Raw genomic sequence first — 22,227 nt, forward strand, 5'->3', positions numbered from 1 at the left:
TGTACTAGATTCACATTGAGCACAGCTTTGGTCCTGAATGAGAGTCCACACAGCAGAGGGCAGTGCTAGTAACATGTCACTGGTCATTGGTAGCAGAACATACACGTCAGTTAAAGTTGTTTATCAGATAAATCTGCATTTGAAGAAGTACATGAATAAATACTAGAATAATGCAGTACCTGGGTGAACTTTATTGACCTATGCATCTCTCTGGGTGCAGAACATCCTGCATGATATGCTGCAGTGTGTCTCAGTGTGATTAATATCCTTTACAGAATACCCAGGTGGTAACTCACATGAAATCCTTTGACTTTTTTGTAAAAAATTAGTAGAGCTTATTTAATAATGGCTTGTCAAGCAACTGCATGAATCTTACATTACGTCCTTTTTATTTAACATAGATGAGATGGGTCCGTGTCTTTTGTGAACCTCTGTTTTTAACATACAGAATATAAAAGATGACGTGTTTTTAAACCCATGCTGATCAAAGTTAATATTTTGTCATCTTAATTAGCAGAAATGCTTTTGTTTTGGTAGTTTGTCTAAATGTTTGTTGTCTTCTTCTCAGTTGTATAATTCAGCAGAGCCCAGTTTGTCTTGAAGTCTGCTGCTATTGTGCCAACAGCTCTGCTTTAACATTGCTTTAAATTGGGCACCAATATTCTTTACAAATAATACACAGATGGAGGCAAAGAGATAAATAACAATGTGCTGGCTGCAGTTAAAGAATTGAAAAAATATACATTTAATTTTCATACGGCTTTGTCTTGACCCTGATGGGAAACACCCTCAGGTCAAGGTAAGATGTGAAGGCAAATTCCATTATTTACAAATGGAAGACGAGAACATATAAGAACAATCTCAGAACTGTACACTTATAATTCAAGTAAGGTTTCCAGTTGAAAACGGAATCACTCATCTTAACAGCATTTGTTCTCAATTTGATTTTACAATCAGTTAAACATGGTTGTTCTTAAAAATGATTCCTGAATGGAGATATTTTAAATAAAAGAAAAGACGCAATTTATTGGCTTTCTAGCTCAGTGAATCAGGTGTGGATTTCCTTAACTTTAGGATTGTTTCACGAACATATTTTGATTGTTTCTCAAATTACATGGGTTCTCCATGGTGAAACTACAATTCTGTGTCACTGTTCCTACAATGGCTCAACATGATCTACTTTCTTTGATAGAGGATTGCCCAGTGTGTCCTATATGGTAACAGAGATGCACTAGGAAGAATTTAATCTCCTTTCCTTCTATTATGATAATTTGACTAGATTTCATCATGGCTGCCGCTGAAATGCTTTGAGGTAATTTGCATATCGACTCTAATAATGATAATATCATGGATTGCATATAATAGCCATCCCAGCGGGTGAGAGCAAGAGGAGTGCAAGTGAGTCGGGAGCTTGTGCAGGAGGATTTTTGAATGAAGCAATCTGTAAAAAACAATTTAAAGTTGGCACTTCACCTTATCTCCTGCTCCTGGAATTTGCCCCTCTTCCATTTACAGCATTAGCTTGAACTTCACCTATGGACCTGTGCACCCACACTATTGTTTGCTGTAAACTTAACAATGGAGTTCAACAAGGAAGTTAAAAAATCCCACTGATGTGGCACCGCGATTCCAGGATGGTTTTAACACTAAAACACAACACAACTTTTAAATTTTTTAAGCAAGCATTGAGTGGAGCAGGGTGAAATCAGTTTTGAGCAGAGTAATATTGAGCTGACTGAATCTGGGTGGAGGATAAAAGAAAACCTCCATGCGTGAGGATCGGACATTTCCACTGTCTCACTTCACCCATGGAGCACCAAGGACTCAAACCATGATATGTCAGCTCATTTTAACTCTTTCACTCTCAGTGCTTGAAGTTTCACTTAAACGTCAACTCCTTTCAGCTAGTCAATTTTAAATAAAATCTTTAAGTTCACACATTCCAACTACCTCTAACACATCAAGCTTAACCATAGCCTGAATCCAAAGTGAAATCTCCACTCCTTCTGGTACTCGTTTTGAACTGCCACTTCAATCTAACTTTAACTTCTGGAACAACATTCAACGAGACTTTGGTTGAGAGCTTGTGCTTACATTTCCTCAGAAAGACACAAAATGGTGGGTGAAATGTTGTTATAGCAGGAGCTCATAAGGAAACAGTGAGGTGAAGATTCATAAATAAGAATTCAGTCAATCTGCTGTGAAAGGATGATGGCCTGAGGGGACAACACCAACAGCAAATCTGAATATCTATAACACAACTGCTATGTGGATCCACATGCCAAGTATAGGGGACTGTATGAAAAAGTGGTTTGAGCTGCACAGAATTACTCTGGATATTAGGTTTAATATGTGTTGCACCTTTAATTTCTATGGTATTTACTCAAGCCATTAGATCCCAGCACAATTCCCAGCAGTGTGTTGGTCGGCGTTTGCCCTTAGCCGTCAGTCTGGTCTTATTAGAGTTGAGCTTCTGTAGAGAAAAAGCTGATCTCATAAGCCGAGCATGTAGGAGTCCTAAGAAGCTACAATGACCATCCATTAATTGTCAAGCTGCAGACACAGTCTCCGCTTGCCTCGACCCAGCCTCACCTCTCTGTCCATCCCTCCTCTCTCCTCTCTTCATCCTCCCTACACTCATTAGACTGGGGAGACACATCAAGAGTTGCTTAGGCTGAGAGTAGGCGGCAGTGCTCAAGGCTAAGATGAGAAAACAGTTAAGATTCCACGAGCCTCTCCAATACTGTGATTACGAGGATGGAGCATCACTCATCACATCTCCCAATGACGGCAGCTCTTTCACCTTCCCATTACTTCAGCAGCTCTGTTATGAGAAGAGGAAATAGAGATCTTTGACGGGCTGCAGTGCAAGTATTGACTTCAAGCGAGCAAACCAGCTTAATTTGATTTCAGCTGTGTCAATTAAATGTTTCATGTTAATGTGTCACCGTTCAAAAAGTCATCCGACATAAATTGAATGTGCTGAGGCTATAACAATGCTGACATCTTGATGGAAAAACAGAAGGCGTATTAAAAAAGAATTGCTCCATTTCACGGAGGGCTTGGGCGTCTGAGATATTGAATTAAATCATTTCTTTCATTACTATCAGCGTTTCCCTTTCTCTCTGAATAGCTGTAATGTCATCTGTGTTTTCATGGTCAGCATGCGTTGTTTCCATTTGTTACCTTTCAGCAGCCCTAAAAATTGTTTCAAACTCAATAAGTGGTTCAATATATATATGGGAGGAAATGTTTCCTTGTAAATTTTATGGAAATTTAATTTTGTCTGCGCAGCTTCTTGTGGAAATTAGATGTGCATATGCTTTCAAGTCAGGTGACCTGGTTGGGCAAGGGCCAGGAATACCGCAGAATGTATCACTTTGCTGTATGCAGATTTTAATTTTACAAGGACAGATACAGCTGCTTTGACAGATTGCCGGCAACTACGGGAAACTATATTCAATGACCAGAGGGGCAGAAGAACATCCCCCTCCAGCAGATCTGGAGCACCCCTTCCACATATAAACATGGTGCTACACATAGAAAACAGGATTACGGTTATTGAGCACAACCTAGGGAAAGCTTAAGCATACCCTAGACTGTAAATTACTGGACTATGTTGAAAGCAGCAGGGTAAACTCAAATTAAGTTGTTGCTATGTAGTAGGCAGCTCTTACTCTGCAATCATGGCAGATGTCAGGATCTACAAGTAGAACCCCAATGACACAATCCATATTGCTGTTATCATTAAACCCCAATGTTACTTCAGGCAGGTGCAATCTGGTTCTTTGAGGTAACCCTAACCCTGAGAACAAGAAGACATGGCACTTTGTTATCATAGTACCAGTAATATGAACTGATGGACTGTATGAGCGGCAGGCTCACCCAACCATTTTTGTCATGCAGTAATAAATGCGATTAAGGATGTGGAATGGTTGTTGTGTGTGCAAATATGTAAACTTTGTGTCTTGACATTTAACAAAAATGCGTTTGAGACTCTGTTTATCCAACTTCTAAAGTACGATGGAAATTTGGCAATGAAAGAGGCAAACAAGAAACTAACCCATAACATCTCTTGAATCACTGTGTTTGGAATGGTTTAACGTGTGTGCTGTGAACCTCAAAATGGTACAAGACATATTCCTGTGATTGACATTATAAATTGAATTGATCATCAGAATCACCTGAAATGACCTAAGTTTAAATACCTTTGGGCTTCACTTGAATGCATGGAAACTATGCTCAATGCAAATCAATTTATAAATATGCATATTCTAGGGACTACAGGAGGCCAAAGATGAAGCAGTAAGCTATGATGGCATGTTTACGTGAAAGATTGAGTGGCCATAATTACCTCTACTTTGTTCTCACCCAGTAAAAGCTTGAAATTAATATTGTACATCTGTGCTGTTTTTGTTCCTGATAACTCATGAGGGAGGAGGCTGCCTTTTCGAAGATGAGTGGTGGAAACAATTACAAATATGGGAGGGGAATGGAAACTATGTACAGTATAGCCACATAGAAGGAAGCATAAATCATCTAGTTTACTCAAATAAATGGGTGGCAGGGAAGGAGCTTTGATTCACAACTCCAAGTGTAGATTAATTAATTGTATTTGTCTGTGTGTGTGTGTGTTTTTTAAACACATTCAAATTGTGTGCTGTTCAGAAACTGACTAGTTAGGTATTTATGAGGCAGGCGATCAGTATCAGAAAGAGAACCCACGTTCGTGACTTTATTGCTAACTCTCATTGACCACCATATTAACTCTATTCGATAACAAAATAAAACAGGTGTCTTTATCCAAATACTGATGGAGGTGTAGCTGTTTGTTTATGTATATTTTTATGTTTTCTTCTTTGCAGTGAGGAGCAAAATGGACAATGGGATCCTAATAGTTGGTAACTCAATCCCCGGCGCCTCCAGTTTGCTTGGTGAGGTTTCTTTTTACCTCTCACAAATATCAGCCCATCTGAGGTGTTTCAGAATGGCTTAGATGATAAAGCTGGTGTCCGTAATTCCCTGCTAAGTCTTGTGTTGTCCACGTTTTGTTTGTTTGTGTGTGGCTGGCTAGTCATGGCTTCCAGATTTCAGTTCGGATGTGTGAACACAGTCTGATTGGCTCCTAATGTTTTAGCCATAAGAACACTGCTGCTTGTCAACGGCAACATGAAAGCTCTGATGTCCATGTCTGGAAGCGGGTGCTATCAGTTTAGAAAGCTAGTACCCTAATATAACATAGGAAATGAAAATGTATCATGACAAGAGGATAAAGAAGAGGCTGTGGAAATATCAACATTTCCCTCATACATTAACATTTTTTATTAAAACCCCCTTAAAATAAAATAGACAAATTTCCATTCAAATAGAAAATATATGTAACCTTTGTCCTCTGCCATTTCTCATAATAATAGCAAAAGCACCACAAATTGTGAACTGAAAGCTTCCAGCTTCCTAATTGAGAACTGAGAGCTTCCAGAGAGCTTCCAGCTAAGAGGCAGGAGCTCATATGGACTGCACTGTAAAATGAACCGTATTCGAAACCAGCTAAGAACCCTGCCAGATAAACCAACATGGAGCTGGTCTCCAGCATTACCACATATAACATACTGGTCATTACAGCAATGCCAGCATATGTTGTGTTTTGATGCTGGTATACTATTGTAAAAGACAGAGATGGTGGACTAGCTAGATGTGCAGGTAGACACAGCTATGGTGTTCCACCAGCGAAACCAGCAGCTAACCAAGATAGATCAGCATTACTTCCATTATTCCCCTCTTTTGAAGTTTTGTTGCTATGTTTGTTGTGTTACTGTACCTCGCAGTTTAGGTTCTATATTTTGTTATTTTACATCACATCAGGCAGAAACAGGAAATAAATTAGCCAAGAAATATGAAGAAATTAGGAATTCCGCCATATAGAAGAGTAATGGACATGCAGCCGGTGTGACTATACCTACTTGTTGTCTTGACAGTTGACATTCAGTGCTCTGTTTCTGAAAAGTGCCTCTAGTAAACAGTCATGCCACTAAAGTGGCAAAGATAAAATGGGAGAATGACGAGGTATGTAGGGCTGTTGCATTCCGACCGAAAGCCCTGCTCCTCTTTCACATTTAATGTTACTGCAATCCATCAGAGGCTCCATCTGCTCCCTGTCACCCTGCCTTCCATCCATCAGGACCCAAGCCTCAAACACACACTCAAAGGCACAGACACACATCTTTCCTCGGTAGACAGTCACTGACTATGCCATGAATAAACTTTCTCGGGACACAGCTCATTCATGGTTCTTTGCAAAAATTAGCGGATTTATATTATTTAAAATGATTAATGGAACTCTGTGACTGACTGGCAGGAAGCACAATCAGTGTTCTCAATTCCCAGCGTTCTATTTGTATGCTTCTACATTATAATGCACAAGGTGAAAATATGTCATACTGACTATCAGCATAAGACATAAAAACATTGTTTTTTACTTAGAAAATGTGATGTTGAAAACTGACCCATGGTCGAGGTAGCCTCTCTTTCAGTTTTCAGTTTGACCTTACACTTTTTATGAGAGGAACCATGTCCCACAGATCTGTTTAGCTGTCGTCCCTGGGCCAGCTGAAAGCTTGTGAAAAAATTTCACCAAACGCGACAATAATGTTTTTGAATGATGGGATTACATACAAAGGCAATGGAAAGATGTGAATAGATGCAAATGCCATGTCTCTCTTCCATGAACAACGGGAGGGTCACATCTATCGTTCAAAGTTTCAGTGTGTAGAATTTGATGAAATAAAGTGGTGAAGTTGCATGTTGCAGCTGAATACCCCTCACATCCTTCCCTGGCTACTACCAGAAAAATGGCGGCCTCCATAGAGAGAACCTATTGTTCACATCAATAATAGTATTGTCTACATATTGTTTGTAATGGTTAGTCTTACCCATAAATGTGGATGAATACGTTGCCAGAGACAAGTTGGAAGGTTTAAATGAATGTGCTAGTCTGTATGGACTTGTAGTACTGCTATCAACTGAGGAGAACTACAGGAACAAAAGAGACCAAACAAAACAATTACTATTGTGATATATTACTGGTCAATATAGCTGAAATGTTGAGTAGTTACAAAGTATGTCCTTTTAATACAATTAAATGTGTTGCTATAATTGAAATATATTGATCAATAAAGTGGAACCCAAAGCAGCAAAACAAAGCCTTCAGTGAAAGTCATTTTTATTTTATTTTGTATGTTCAGTATAATTGTTGAATAAAGATTAAATTGCCTTGGCAATCAGAATCATACAAATCGGTGTCGAGCTGATCTGCCTTTGTTCTCAGATAAATAGCTTAAACTGCCTGTTTTTGCAATGATTCAAATTGTGTTAGGGTTTTGGGTACGTTTTTACTTGTGTGTAAATTGTGTGGTGTGTTTCGGATTACTTTCAAGTTGCAAGATCAAGCATCTTGTTACTTGGAGTCATGTCACTGTAACACAAATTTGTACAGCCGAGTCACAAGCACTTTTCAAGTATATAATAAATTGTCTGTGTTGTAACGTTTCAAGGTCAAGCATTCCACCTTCTGTTTTTGGTAAATCTGCTCCTTTTACCTTCTTACCACAGATGCAGCTGTGTTTTCGCCATCTGACAATCATGGACCCTCTCCAATCTTTATAAGCCTGACTATCTGGTGGTGCTTGATCAGCCACACATGGAGCCATATCACAGTCAACACAATCCAGGCCACAGCAAAGGAACCTGTAGTTTAGATAGATTATTATATAACCGTCATGCTTTATCTGGAAATCTAAGTTTTGTTGCATGCAGGTTGTACTGAGGGGTGCCTGCTCTCAGTCCAGTCTATCCAACCAGTTTTCTTTTTAACAAAATACCATACCCTCAACCTAATAATAATAATGCAATTATTCTTCCATTTTGAAGATTTTACATTTTAATTATGTGGGACAGGGCGTTAATTCACTTTTGTTGCATGCTGTAAAATGTATTTGTTAGATGATTCCTGAGCTGCAATACAAGGGAAACTAGCTCAGCACATGAAACCACTTCTGGGCACTTTATAAATGTCTGTGACTCTTTGCTCCCTCTAGTAAGTTGGACATGTCATTTTGGCGCTTGACCAATAATGATAGAGGCGGTGGTCTAGTGGCAGAAACTTGGACTATGGGCAGAGAAGGTCTCCGGTTCGACTCCACGGAGAGACAACAAAAGACAAACCTGGATTGATCTGTCCAAAAATCCAAGAGTCTCCCTACCCTGTCTAGTGCCCCTGAGCAAGGCACCTTACTCCCCCAACATCTGCTCCCCGAGCGCCGTACATGGTCGCTCACTGCTCTGTGTGTCCTGCACCAGATGGGTCAAAAGCAGAGGTTAAATTTCCCTACCTGCAAGAGTGTGCCTTTGCATGTCTGTGCATGTGTTTGGGACGAATACATGGATCTTAATCTTTAATCTTAATCTCTTAATCTAATCTTAATAAATTTGTTTCTTAACAACAAATTGATAAATGAACAACACTAAGTCATTGGAGCTCTCCTACTAGATTATTAAGACTAAAGATCTCTCCTGTTCTGAATTATGGAAGTTAATTGAATACCATTCCTGAAAGCATTACAATTTTACTAGAAAAAATACATATCTACAGTGGCCCTGAGAGCTCAATGAACAGCAACACATGCAAGTTGACAAAACACATGCAAGTTGACAAAACACAAGCAAAGTAAGAAAACATCTTCATCAATTTCACAACACAACACATTACAGAAACGAGCTGCAAATAGACACACGCGCTGCAAATAGACGAACGCGCAGCAAATAGAGTCGACAACACAACGGAAGTGTTTCCAGAGGACAGCTAAAAGGGATGGACACTGGGCTGCCACAGGAAACACTAAAACGTCCAATACACCATACAATTTTGGTTCCGCACAGGGGTTGTCATCCCGCGGCTCTGGAGCCGAACGCGGCTCTTCAGCCCCTCTGCAGTGGCTGTACTGTACAGTGTTGTGCATATGTTTCGCGAACGCTCAACTTAACGAATCAGTTTTCATATTATTAAAGTGAACGTAACGATAAACTTGATCGAACGTCACATTCATTTTTTAAATCATCATCGTATCAGGCCCTCATGAAATACTAGGAGCGGGCGTGGGTGTGTGTGTGTGTGTGTGTGTCGAGTGTGTGTGTGTGTGTGGCCAGCGCACCGGGGCTCCGACCCCGCCCACTCGCTCGGAGAGAGCCACAGTGAGATCTGAGCTCTGAAGATGGTCCGATCTAGAGACATGCCGTCTTCTCCTGTTAAACTGAATAAACAGCGTTAACACGCAAGACCCTGTTTGTGAGGCCATGTATTGTCCATAGTGTGCAGGGGTTTGAAACCTTTACTATCAAAAGAGACAAGAGACCTCTTCTGAGCGAGTGGGCGGGGTCGGTGCCCCGAGACCGGTCAGCCCGCTACACACACACACACACGCACACATAACACACAAACGCCCGCTCCTGGTATTTCATGAGGGCCTGATACCATGATGATTAAAAAAAATAACGTGACGTTCAATCACGTTCATCGTTACGTTCACGTTAATAATATGAAAACTGATTCGTTAAGTTGAGCGTTCGCGAAACATATGCACAACACTGTACAGTACAGCCACTTCCTCTGGAAACACTTCCGTTGTGTTGTCGCCTCTATTTGCTGCGCGTTCGTCTATTTGCTACGCGTTCGTCTATTTGCTGCGTGTTTGTCTATTTGCAGCGCGTGTGTCTATTTGCAGCGCGTGTGTCTATTTGCAGAGCGTTTCTGTAATGTGTTGTGTTGTGTTGTGAAATTGATGAAGATGTTTTCTTACTTTGCTTGTGTTTTGTCAACTTGCATGTGTTTTGTCAACTTGCATGTGTTTTCTTAAGTTGCTGTTCGTTGAGCTCTCAGGGCCACCGTACATATCATAACTTCATTATTTCCATAACTGTGCTCATCAAACATTAATTCAAGAAAGTGATTTTAATGTCTTCATTTTTTACATACTGTACACATGTGATAACGTAGATTTACTTTTGTATTAGCTGTTAAGCCGTACACTACAATTCCCACAAATTGCAAGTGATTGAAGCAATCTCAAATGAACAAATAAAGGAATGTGGAGGGATTGTTGGGCCACAGTCCAGAGGCTGAACACCAGACACTGGAGCCGACGGTGAGGACAAAGGGTCGTAAAACTTTTGGAGGGAAAACATTCTCCAGCAGACCTGAGAATCTCCCCCTGGTGGTTGGGAAATGTCCTGAAGAGCCTTCAGGACCCCCGCTGAGTTCCAAGCCCCGCCCACTGAGGTCCAACTCTGACACTCAATTGGCTTAAAGCCAGCATCATCCTATGACCAGCACCTCAAGGAGGCAGAACCTCTCAGGTAGAATAAAACCACTGAGACATCAAAAATCGCTGCCATTTTCCCTGCTCTGAAGACGTCAACAGACCCCTCCGGGTCTTTCCAGATGATTTAGTTGCTAAAGGGGGCAACCAGAGTTATTTTCTTTCATTTCTTTCATTTTCTTTTATCTTAAGTCTGATCTTACTTTGATAGAGACTATTTTTGTTTTTAACTTGAAAAGGCCGTGCACAGGAACTCACTCGCTCGCTGGCCGAGCTCAGAGACTTTCTTTCCAAATCCACAGCTGCGTCAACCGCTGCTCATCCCTGCAGAAGAGACGAAGCCGATTTCGTTCCAAGAGCAAGAGACTTCGCTCTTTTCGGTCCAGCGCTGACCTCCGTTGCAACCACGAGACCCACCGGAGCACCGCTTAAGAGGCCAGGACACTGATTTGTTTTCCAGGAATCCGCCCGTTCGCACGCATCCTGAAGTTTAACGACAGATTCACTGGACTTCCGGGAAATCCGCGTCCCACGCGCAAGCAACACCGCGGAGGTCACAGTAAGAGGCTTTATTGTCTGGGCAGAGACTAGTTTAAATACTTAGCGTGTCATTTGTTTGATTGTATTTTTGTTTGTAGATCGCTGATCTGTTTTTAGCCGTGCTACACGGCGGGCCGAGACGACACATCCGGTTCCTTTGTTTACTGTGTTTTTGAGAAGAGCGCGGTACAGAGCCGGCGCTTCCTTTTTGCGTGTTACCGTCAGAGATATTGTGCGGAGGTTTACATCTGTTAAAAGATAAATCTCACGTAACTGGTCTGCTTTGCTGGAAGTTTATCTCTGACGATGTTTTGAGAGCCTTCCTGATCTCTCTCTCTCCTGATCTCTCTCTCTCTCTCTCTCTCTCTCTCTCTCTCTTCTCCTAAACCTGTTTTTACACACGTCCCGACCTACATTTATACATTTCATGTTACATGGAGAAATCTAGATTTAACGAGCATTTATACATCTCGACGCCATTCGGCGCCAAAACCACGAGATAAGAAATCTCTTTGTCTTAAAGATCCCCTTTGTTAAGGTCAGTGACCGGCAGCCATTTTGCTTTTCGCAACGTGGCTTCACTAAGGTAACCTCCATCTTGAAAGTACATGAATGTAACATCACCTTGAATTCGGCCAGAGGACGTCACCACGTCATTACGCCATAGCCACTCCCCTTTCTCTTTCTTACACACACACACACACACACACACAGACAGGCAGACACACACGACCACACACACACACAGATACTCCGTATTACATGTGTGACAATTGTGATAAGTGCTGCTGCTGTTACCATCTTTGAAATATTGGAGTTTGTTAAATGAAGAATCATTGAAATAACATTAACTTTATTTCCCCTTTTTAATAAATACTTTTGTAATTAAAGTATTTGTATTTCTGTGATTATTTGTGCATATGTATGTGTATACAGCTGGATTACTATAGCCTGTGTTCGAACTTAAAACCCTTCATTGTTTATTATATAATCATTAATACTAAATATTGAGATTATTAATATAACCTATATCATTGAGACTGATATTTAAAGATTGAATTGTTGGTCCCTGTAACCAGGGTGGTGCCCCGCGACAATAAGCAATGATTACAGATTTGTATTATTCTTAATTGATAATTTTATTGTTTTCATTAATTATTTTAACTATTATTAATGGATAACCGTATCATTTCTAATTAAATGTGTTACTATTCGTAATTAATAGCTTTATCATTTTTTGATTATTTTTAAGAAATAATTGTTATTTTAATAATCATATTTCATGATTATTAATAATTAGCCAACGTCAATTCTACTCCTACTATTGCACAACATAAATGGTGCCCCGTGTGAGGCTATATAACTCCAGCTGTATCATAATACTGTGTACAATGATCCAGATTCATTGTCAAAGAAAGAATTTTTTTTTTGTTTTCAAAATTCCCCTGCACCTTTGCAACACAGGTATACTCGTGCCTTGTGTATCTGTGATTGGCTGCAGAGTGTAATCGGTGGTTGTGTATTCGCGATGCACAATAATTATAAGTAATTTCCTAAAGAGAAACATAATTCGGAAATTTATTTCTCTCTGAAATTTTTATTTGTAATCCCTTTGCACCTGTGCCAAGCAGGTATACTATTGCCTTGTGTATCCGTTGTTGGATGCTTATTGCATATTAGTGGTTGTGTCATCTCAATGCACGATAATTATAATTAATTTTCTTAAGAGGAAAACAATTATGGAAATGTATTTCTCTTTGAATTTTCGTTATTCTTAATCCCCGTTGCTAAGCAGACGTTGTGAATCACTATGGTTGGTTGCTGACTACGTTTCAGTAGTTTAGTAATTTTTTTTTATTGGAGAATTTCTGCATGCTTTGAATTTCAAAGAGACTAACTAGATTTGAGAGACTAGTTACGAGTAGACTAGTTGTTAACCAACTAGGTCTAAAGGATTGAGCCATCGAGCTATCCTACATAGCGCTACTATATAGACACAGAGTGAGGCTCACCTGTGCATCTTGTGTAGTGTTTATTAAGTTTTATTCGCTTTAACCTAAGCAAGCTTGAGCAGCCCACCAGGTGCGATTCGCAATCAGAAGATGAGTAGCATGGACCACCCTGGGGCGAGGGCTCCCTCAAGGCCAGACGACCTGTCGGGGACAGTCGCCAGTCTGAAGAATTTTAGTGATGCTATAATTAAGTTTTTATCCGCTTTTACCTAAGCAAGCTTGAGCAGCCCACCAGGTGCTTTCGCACTCAGAAGATGAGTAGCATGGACCACCCTGGGGCGAGGGCTCCCTCAAGGCCAGACGACCTGTCAGAGACAGTCGCCAGTCTGATCAATTTTTCTAAGTGATGAAGTGAGTTAGTTGAGGGATTATGATTTAAGTTAATGCGATTCAAGGATTGAAGAACTGACCATACACCTCAACAACACCACTAGTCCGAAATTGAGTTTATCCTACGTTCTGGGTCACCTGGCACTCCTCTGCAAACAGAGGGCCACGCGACAAGCCCAAGAACATGTTGATGCGCTCAGAGTCATGCTAGCAGCATGCCTGGCGGAGCAAGAACAAAACTCCCACAATCGGTTTAGATCTCATTATATGAATACCTCTCAACAGAGAAGTTATTTTTAGCCAATGGAAACCATATCAGTACCAGGAGTATAGATATGGTGACCGAAACCCAAAACATGGGATGCATTCTGGGACAGGAGTTAATGCGGAGAAGTGTGGCTGAAACAGAGAGACATTGTGCCACCTGTTCCTCCAAGCTCTCCTAAAAGACCAGACACTGATCCCCATGTGCAAAACTAAACAAAACTCCCTCTCCCCTCCACATCTGAAAAGGGGGGGAGAAATCCCAACTCCAAACAGAGAGACCACTCAAACCACTCACATCATCAATAGTTGCATGTCTTAGACCATCTGTCAGTAAATTGTATAACGTATGTTCAGGTAGTGAACCTTCTTAGACCTCGTTGAGTGAATCTTGAAGTTCTCTACCACTACGGTTGTGCAGCCCTCCCGGGTAAACTTGGCAATTTACTCTTGGCAGTGCAATTTCCTATATCGGTAGATCTGCAGAACCTAGGAGTAGGATTCATCCTTAATTTACCGATTAGCGAACAACCGAACGTGATTCGCCGTTCTAAATGTGGTGGTTTGACAAGATAACACATGTTGACCTCAGACACCAGCACATACTCAGAATTTCCTTCTGTTTCCTTTTCTTTCATTTCACTCTTCACCGAAATTCATTTGGTATTGTAACAATAACTGCTGATAAGCATTATGTGAAATTGAAAATGTGTGCCGTGTTTTAGAATATATGTTATTTAGCCTGTCTGCCCAGACAATTACCTCTCTCTGTTTAGACTCATGCCTCGAAGACAATTATGCCTCTCTGCCTCATAATGAACTAACTTTCACTGCTTCAACTCCACTCAAAGATTACCTCTCATGGATTATAACTGGACTCTTGACCTACTTTGCCCTGGAAACCGGGGTCACAACCCAATCTCCAGAACAAAAGGGGGAATGTTGGGCCACAGTCCAGAGGCTGAACACCAGACACTGGAGCCGACGGTGAGGACAAAGGGTCGTAAAACTTTTGGAGGGAAAACATTCTCCAGCAGGCCTGAGAATCTCCCCCTGGTGGTTGGGAAATGTCCTGAAGAGCCTTCAGGACCCCCGCTGAGTTCCAAGCCCCGCCCACTGAGGTCCAACTCTGACACTCAATTGGCTTAAAGCCAGCATCATCCTATGACCAGCACCTCAAGGAGGCAGAACCTCTCAGGTAGAATAAAACCACTGAGACATCAAAAATCGCTGCCATTTTCCCTGCTCTGAAGACGTCAACAGACCCCTCCGGGTCTTTCCAGATGATTTAGTTGCTAAAGGGGGCAACCAGAGTTATTTTCTTTCATTTCTTTCATTTTCTTTTATCTTAAGTCTGATCTTACTTTGATAGAGACTATTTTTGTTTTTAACTTGAAAAGGCCGTGCACAGGAACTCACTCGCTCGCTGGCCGAGCTCAGAGACTTTCTTTCCAAATCCACAGCTGCGTCAACCGCTGCTCATCCCTGCAGAAGAGACGAAGCCGATTTCGTTCCAAGAGCAAGAGACTTCGCTCTTTTCGGTCCAGCGCTGACCTCCGTTGCAACCACGAGACCCACCGGAGCACCGCTTAAGAGGCCAGGACACTGATTTGTTTTCCAGGAATCCGCCCGTTCGCACGCATCCTGAAGTTTAACGACAGATTCACTGGACTTCCGGGAAATCCGCGCCCCACGCGCAAGCAACACCGCGGAGGTCACAGTAAGAGGCTTTATTGTCTGGGCAGAGACTAGTTTAAATACTTAGCGTGTCATTTGTTTGATTGTATTTTTGTTTGTAGATCGCTGATCTGTTTTTAGCCGTGCTACACGGCGGGCCGAGACGACACATCCGGTTCCTTTGTTTACTGTGTTTTTGAGAAGAGCGCGGTACAGAGCCGGCGCTTCCTTTTTGCGTGTTACCGTCAGAGATATTGTGCGGAGGTTTACATCTGTTAAAAGATAAATCTCACGTAACTGGTCTGCTTTGCTGGAAGGTTATCTCTGACGATGTTTTGAGAGCCTTCCTGATCTCTCTCTCTCTCTCTCTCTCTCTCTCTCTCTCTCTCTCTCTCTCTCTCTCTCTCTCTCTCTCTCTCTCTCTCTCTCTCTCTCTCTCTCTCTCTCTCTCTCTCTCTCTCTCTCTCTCTCTCTCTCTCTCTCTCTCTCTCTCTCTCTCTCTCTCTCTCTCTCTCTCTCTCTCTCTCTCTCTCTCTCTCTCTCTCTCTCTCTCTCTTCTCCTAAACCTGTTTTTACACACGTCCCGACCTACATTTATACATTTCATGTTACATGGAGAAATCTAGATTTAACGAGCATTTATACATCTCGACGCCATTCGGCGCCAAAACCACGAGATAAGAAATCTCTTTGTCTTAAAGATCCCCTTTGTTAAGGTCAGTGACCGGCAGCCATTTTGCTTTTCGCAACGTGGCTTCACTAAGGTAACCTCCATCTTGAAAGTACATGAATGTAACATCACCTTGAATTCGGCCAGAGGACGTCACCACGTCATTACGCCATAGCCACTCCCCTTTCTCTTTCTTACACACACACACACACACACACACAGACAGGCAGACACACACGACCACACACACACACAGATACTCCGTATTACATGTGTGACAATTGTGATAAGTGCTGCTGCTGTTACCATCATTGAAATATTGGAGTTTGTTAAATGAAGAATCATTGAAATAACATTAACTTTATTTCCCCTTTTTAATAAATACTTTTGTAATTAAAGTATTTGTATTTCTGTGATTATTTGTGCATATGTATGTGTATACAGCTGGATTACTATAGCCTGTGTTCGAACTTAAAACCCTTCATTGTTTATTATATAATCATTAATACTAAATATTGAGATTATTAATATAACCTATATCATTGAGACTGATATTTAAAGATTGAATTGTTGGTCCCTGTAACCAGGGTGGTGCCCCGCGACAATAAGCAATGATTACAGATTTGTATTATTCTTAATTGATAATTTTATTGTTTTCATTAATTATTTTAACTATTATTAATGGATAACCGTATCATTTCTAATTAAATGTGTTACTATTCGTAATTAATAGCTTTATCATTTTTTGATTATTTTTAAGAAATAATTGTTATTTTAATAATCATATTTCATGATTATTAATAATTAGCCAACGTCAATTCTACTCCTACTATTGCACAACAGGATGTTAATTTGCAGAACAGTCACATTATACAGCAGTGGTCATTTCAGTTATTTTTGAAGCCAGTAGCACATGTTAAATTAAATAGACCTACCCTATTCAGGTGAGTTTTCCAAGCAGTCTGGTATGGGAATGGGTATATTCACTGCAATTGAATATCCTAATATCTTCAGAAACTCTCAAACGGGCAGTAGAGTGGGTCACCCACTGACTATAAAGTTGGTAATCAATCCCCGGCTCCTCCAGTTTGCATGCTGAGGTGTCCTTTGAAACCTGAAAAAGGTCCCAAATGGTTGTTCAGTCAATGTGTGAATGATGGGTTATAGAAAAGCACTGCATATTAAAGCTCTGTATGGGTGAATGTGACATGCAGTGTAAAGCCCTTTGAGTGGTTGTTAAAAGTAGAAAAGTGCTATATAAATGAAAACCATTTACAAATGTTCTAATTTTCTTTTTTCCTTCCTCCTAGAAAGGGCCCTTGAAATTTAAATAATTGACCTATAGATTTGGAGCGGGTCCTCTCCACAGAAGTCATGTTTTTTACAGTAGCCCAGACTGGACAAACTAAACTGCTCAGTTCAAAATTAGCTAATGCTACTGTCCTTGGCCTAGTCATTTATCGCACTCCCAAATCAAATGCTAATTTTGCCCCTGAATTCTCTGAACTTCTATCTTTCATTGTCTTAAATGTTGACAGAGCCATCTTTTTTGATGATTTTAATTCACATCGACGACCCAACTGATGGTTTCCCAGCTGAATTATTAGACATTACAGATTATTTTATTTTAGCCCAACATGGGACTGGTCCAACTCACAATCGCAGTTATACATTCGATTTAGATTTTATACTCAGTCTGAGCTTCAATTCTCTGATTTTGGAAGACATTTTTTTTTATTACTGATCATCTTTGTGTCAAAGTGACTCCCTGTTCCACATTGCCCCAAAAACATCAAAATTACTAAAAGCTCACACTTCTAACAAGAAAAATCAAAAGTTTCATCCAACTTTACCGAAGGTCTTCTTCACATATACATCTTCCTATCCTATGGATTTACTCAATGGCTTTAATATTCTCTGTCAGTCTTGTTTTAACAGCGGCTGTGATATCCAATTTAGTCTGAGAGCCCCTGTTAAAACCTCTCCATGGGTTGATGATAGGCTACAAGAATTCAAAAGGCTTTTCAGAAAATCGGGAAGGAAGTAGAAAAGGAGCAATTTGCTCTTGACTTCTTTTAATAATAAAAGAAAAGTAGCAAAAGCAAATTATTTCTCAAAATGAATCACCCTAATCCCAGAGTACTTTTTAAAACCATTAATAGACTCATAAACTATCCTTCTGCCCTGCCAGACACTTAAAATACTGGCTATCAAAAGTTTTTATCTTTTAAGAAAAAAATACATCAAATAATGTAACAACTACCCCTGTCTTTCCACCTTGCAGGGCATCCTCCCTGTCCCATTCTCCTTTGTCAATGAGTTCAGAAAGAGAATCTTGTTGAAAATTACACTGTGTCAAATATGCATTCTTCTTCCAGCCCTCATGACATCCTACCCACCTCACTCCTAAAATTAGTAATAAAGCACTATTGGCCCTTGCCTCCTCAAAATTATGAATTGCCCCCTTACATCTGGCCATGTCTCTAATCATTTTAAGAAAGACAGTATTCAACCTTTACTGAGAAAGCCAGATCCGGACCAATCACCCACACATAATTAATTATAGGCCTATTTCTAAAAAAGCCTTCATATTCACAATTGTTGAAATGTGGTACTAACCCAATTTTTTTCTGTGTATGACAATAATAGAATTTGTTATCAATTCCAGTCAGGATTCCACAAACGACACAGTACTGAAACTACTCTCCTTAAAGGGATAGTTCACCCAAAACTGAATTCACTAATTATCTTCACACCACTATGCCGCTGGAGGGGTGGGCATTGTCGACGAAGTGTTTGAGTCGACAAAACACTTTCGGAGCTTCAGGGGTAAAACATTGTGCTGCCAAATCAAATACTATTCAAGGAAGTGGTGACCACTTCTTCAAATGTATAAAAACTGATTAAAACTGATAAAATGCCTCCATGTTGTGTCCATAAGCCCCGACATTCAAATTTAACTCAAAACATTGTCTTGTCCAACGTGAGTCTAAATGTCCTCTATTATCTTCCTCCAGAGCTGCGCTGAGTCTCATCTCAAGCCAAGCCTTGCATACCTTCACTTAATAACTTTCAAAGCTCAAAATGAACTGGCCCCCCCACATACATGTCCCAGCTCTTGACTCCCTACAACCCCGGTCAAAACCTGAGATTGGCCAGCCTGTCCCTGTTGGCTGTCCCTAGGTCAAGGCTGGCTACTCAGGGTGACCAGGCTTTCTCCCTCAGGGGCACCCCCTTAAAATATCTGCCCAAAACTTATTTTTATAGGAAAGCATTTTTTCATGTGGTTTGTAAGTCTGGTGTTACTGTGTTGTTTGAACTGTTCTTAGACCTATTTCTTATTTTTACGGAAACTATATTTTATGTAGTTTCTTAAATAGGACACCTTTTGACTCGGCTGCCTAATCTTTTTAAGGTCTTATCCTTATAATGGAAAGATTTGGCTCTTAAAATTTAACAGAATTACATACTTTTTATACTAGTCCATTCATTTTTTGCCATGGATTTTGTGAAGCACCACCTTGTTTAGATAGGTGCTATAATAATAAAGTGTATTCATTTATTTCAAAGGGAGGCTAACACAAGACAAATTGGGATCTATGATCACAGTCCTTGACAGTGCGTGCGTGCCTGACATATAATTAGAGTATTTGTGCCTAAAAGTTAGAAAAACGGAACTGTATGTTCTTGATATTCCAAATGTTGTACAGGTGGAAAAAAAGCTGTCCTTGAGGTTTGTTTTATTCAGCAGTGAAAGGACATATCCTGATCAAGAATACTTACAGTGGTGCTGGAGGCCAGGGCATTGCCGTTAGATGATGTATTCCTGAGGTGTTTGGAGCCAAGTAAAATAACTTCAGTTTTGTTTGAATTTAATAGCAGACATTTGCTGGTCAGCCAGGTCTTAAAGTCCTTGAGGCATGTTTGAAGTTTGGCCAACTCAAATGGTGTTATCTAGTTTCAACTACAATTGGTTGTCATCTGCCTACAAGTGGGTATTATAAAGTGTGATTGGCATTCACTCCAGCAAGACTGTACGTTGGTAACGTTCATCATTTAATCAACTAATTTGTTCAGCGTTAAGGAAAATATCTACATTTTCATTGAAAGAGTTAATGTACAACACTGCTCCACAATGTGTGAGACTGCAATGCAGTAGCCTCAACTCTGGACCATCATGGTTTTCAAACGACAGCTGGTTGGCTCGCACGGGCTGAGGACTGGAAAACTAAGAGCTGATTTAGTTTCCATGTTACAAAGACGCGCTTCCAATTGATTTCTACTTTCCTCCATCCTGGCAAATAAACGATAATAATAACATACAACTACAGAACTGTTTCTGGATCCAACATTGAATAACACAAAGCCTAAAGCTCAGACAAACTAAATTACATGTAAATGGTTTTGTATTTATATAGCGCTTTTCTAGTCTTGATGACCACTCAAAGCGCTTTACAGTACAGTTTTACATTCACCCATTCACACACAAATTCATACAGTGCATCTATTCACAGCACTTTGTTATTCTATGGGGGCCATTCAGGGTTCAGCATCTTGCCCAAGGACACTTCAGCATGCAGGTGGGTCACACTGGGGATCAAATTTCCGACCTTCAGGTTGGAGGACGACCACTCTACCCCTCAGCCACAGCCGGCCTCATGTCTGCATCTACCATGTACTAAGCTCCTAAGCTATGGTTTAACCACCCAACTTTTCTCTTTTTTAATAAAATGTGCTTTTTGCTTTGCCATCACTTATTGTGTTAACTCAATCAGATACTAAAATCACAAATAAATTTTGATTCACATTATTCCAGACCCAAAATAATAATTCCAGACCCATAATAATAACTGAAGCACATTTCACCAAGGCTGACAGACCCCTTGAGAAAGTCACTTTTAATTGAATTTATTTTTAGTCATTTTAGCTCTCAACTATACTATACTCTAGTACATAATAAAAACATTGAATCAATCAATTACAGCTTTAAGACAAACAAACCAAACAAGGTTGGTTTCTAAACATGTTATTCACATTTAAGTGTGTATTTCATTTTGATTTTGGATTCCTTTGGCCTCAGCATTTTGTACAACGTGAATAAATTTCATCAATATGTTCAGCCGGTATTTTTTAAAAATCTTCTCTGACAAGAGAAGGTTCTTTAATTTTGCACAAGATCTGTGTAGTGGTTCTGCACTTTTCCCTCACTGAATTATTTCATTAGAACATTGTGGAACAGAAATGTTTTCTTCACTGATTTTTACCACACTGCATTCTCTACGTGGTGGTTCTTGGTGATTCACACGGTGTACTCTTTTCTGTTTTGTAGACCAAATCTGCTTTCTTAATTTGCTGTTCTCTTTTTGGTCATTTCTGAGGTAGCTCTTCATAGCCATTTTCATAATTGGAGTTTACCAGTAGTTTGCCTTTCACACAAACACAACACAGCGGGAGTTTCCCTGCACAATCCTCTACGTTATTCAGGCGAGAGGTGGAGCAACCGGATGCAGCAGGCAGAAGCAGGAAGTGGCGTAATAACTCTGCTGCCAAGATAACATGATGTATTGTGTGTTAATATATTTATGAGAGCGAGAGGGCGAACGCGAGAGAGACCGACCGACCGACCGAAATGTCTGTTTTTAGAGGCAGAAGGCCAAACTGAGGGGGCAACTCTAAAATAACAGTTAATAGTGTTGATCAGGGTAGCAGCTCTCAGGATAAGTGTCCATCATTGCTACTCCTAAGTTCACATTCTTATTTATGTCATTAACCTCAGCATGTATTTCATCTGCATGGATAAGCTAGACCAGCGTGTATGGGTTGGAAAGTCGTTTTGACTGGGGTATGCTCAAACAAAAGTAGGGGTTTACTCACACACCCTGTAAGACTGTGTGATAAAGAGTTAACACGAGTCACAAGAGGGTGCGAACATAATGTTTATGATAAGTTTGGATGGATTAACTGAGCTCCTCTGAGGCAAAGTGTACTCATGCATTTATCAGTCGACTTATTATAAAATTTTTAGGTATGTGATAAGGTTTGGATCCCAAAGCAGACACGAACGAGTTGTTTTGAAAAAAGTAACAGAGTTTATTGGCAGGAGAAGCAGGTGCAGGCTGGAGCGGCAGGGTGCTGGCTGGCTGGCTGGGAGATCCAGGATGAGAAGAGGATGAGAAGCCGAGCGGTAAGGCACGCGGAGGTTCTGAGTAGAATAATGAAACACAGGAGTTATTAGAACTATGAGAAGACACGAGGGTCGAGAGTAACAACAGCGCAACAGCTACCGGAGTAGACGGAATAATCTGGCGCCGGAGTGTTGAGCGGACCAGGTTTTTATAGAAGGGATGATGAGGTGGATTGAGAA

The sequence above is a fragment of the Platichthys flesus genome, chromosome 8 (assembly GCF_949316205.1).
Source record: "Platichthys flesus chromosome 8, fPlaFle2.1, whole genome shotgun sequence".
Lineage (NCBI taxonomy): Eukaryota > Metazoa > Chordata > Actinopteri > Pleuronectiformes > Pleuronectidae > Platichthys > Platichthys flesus.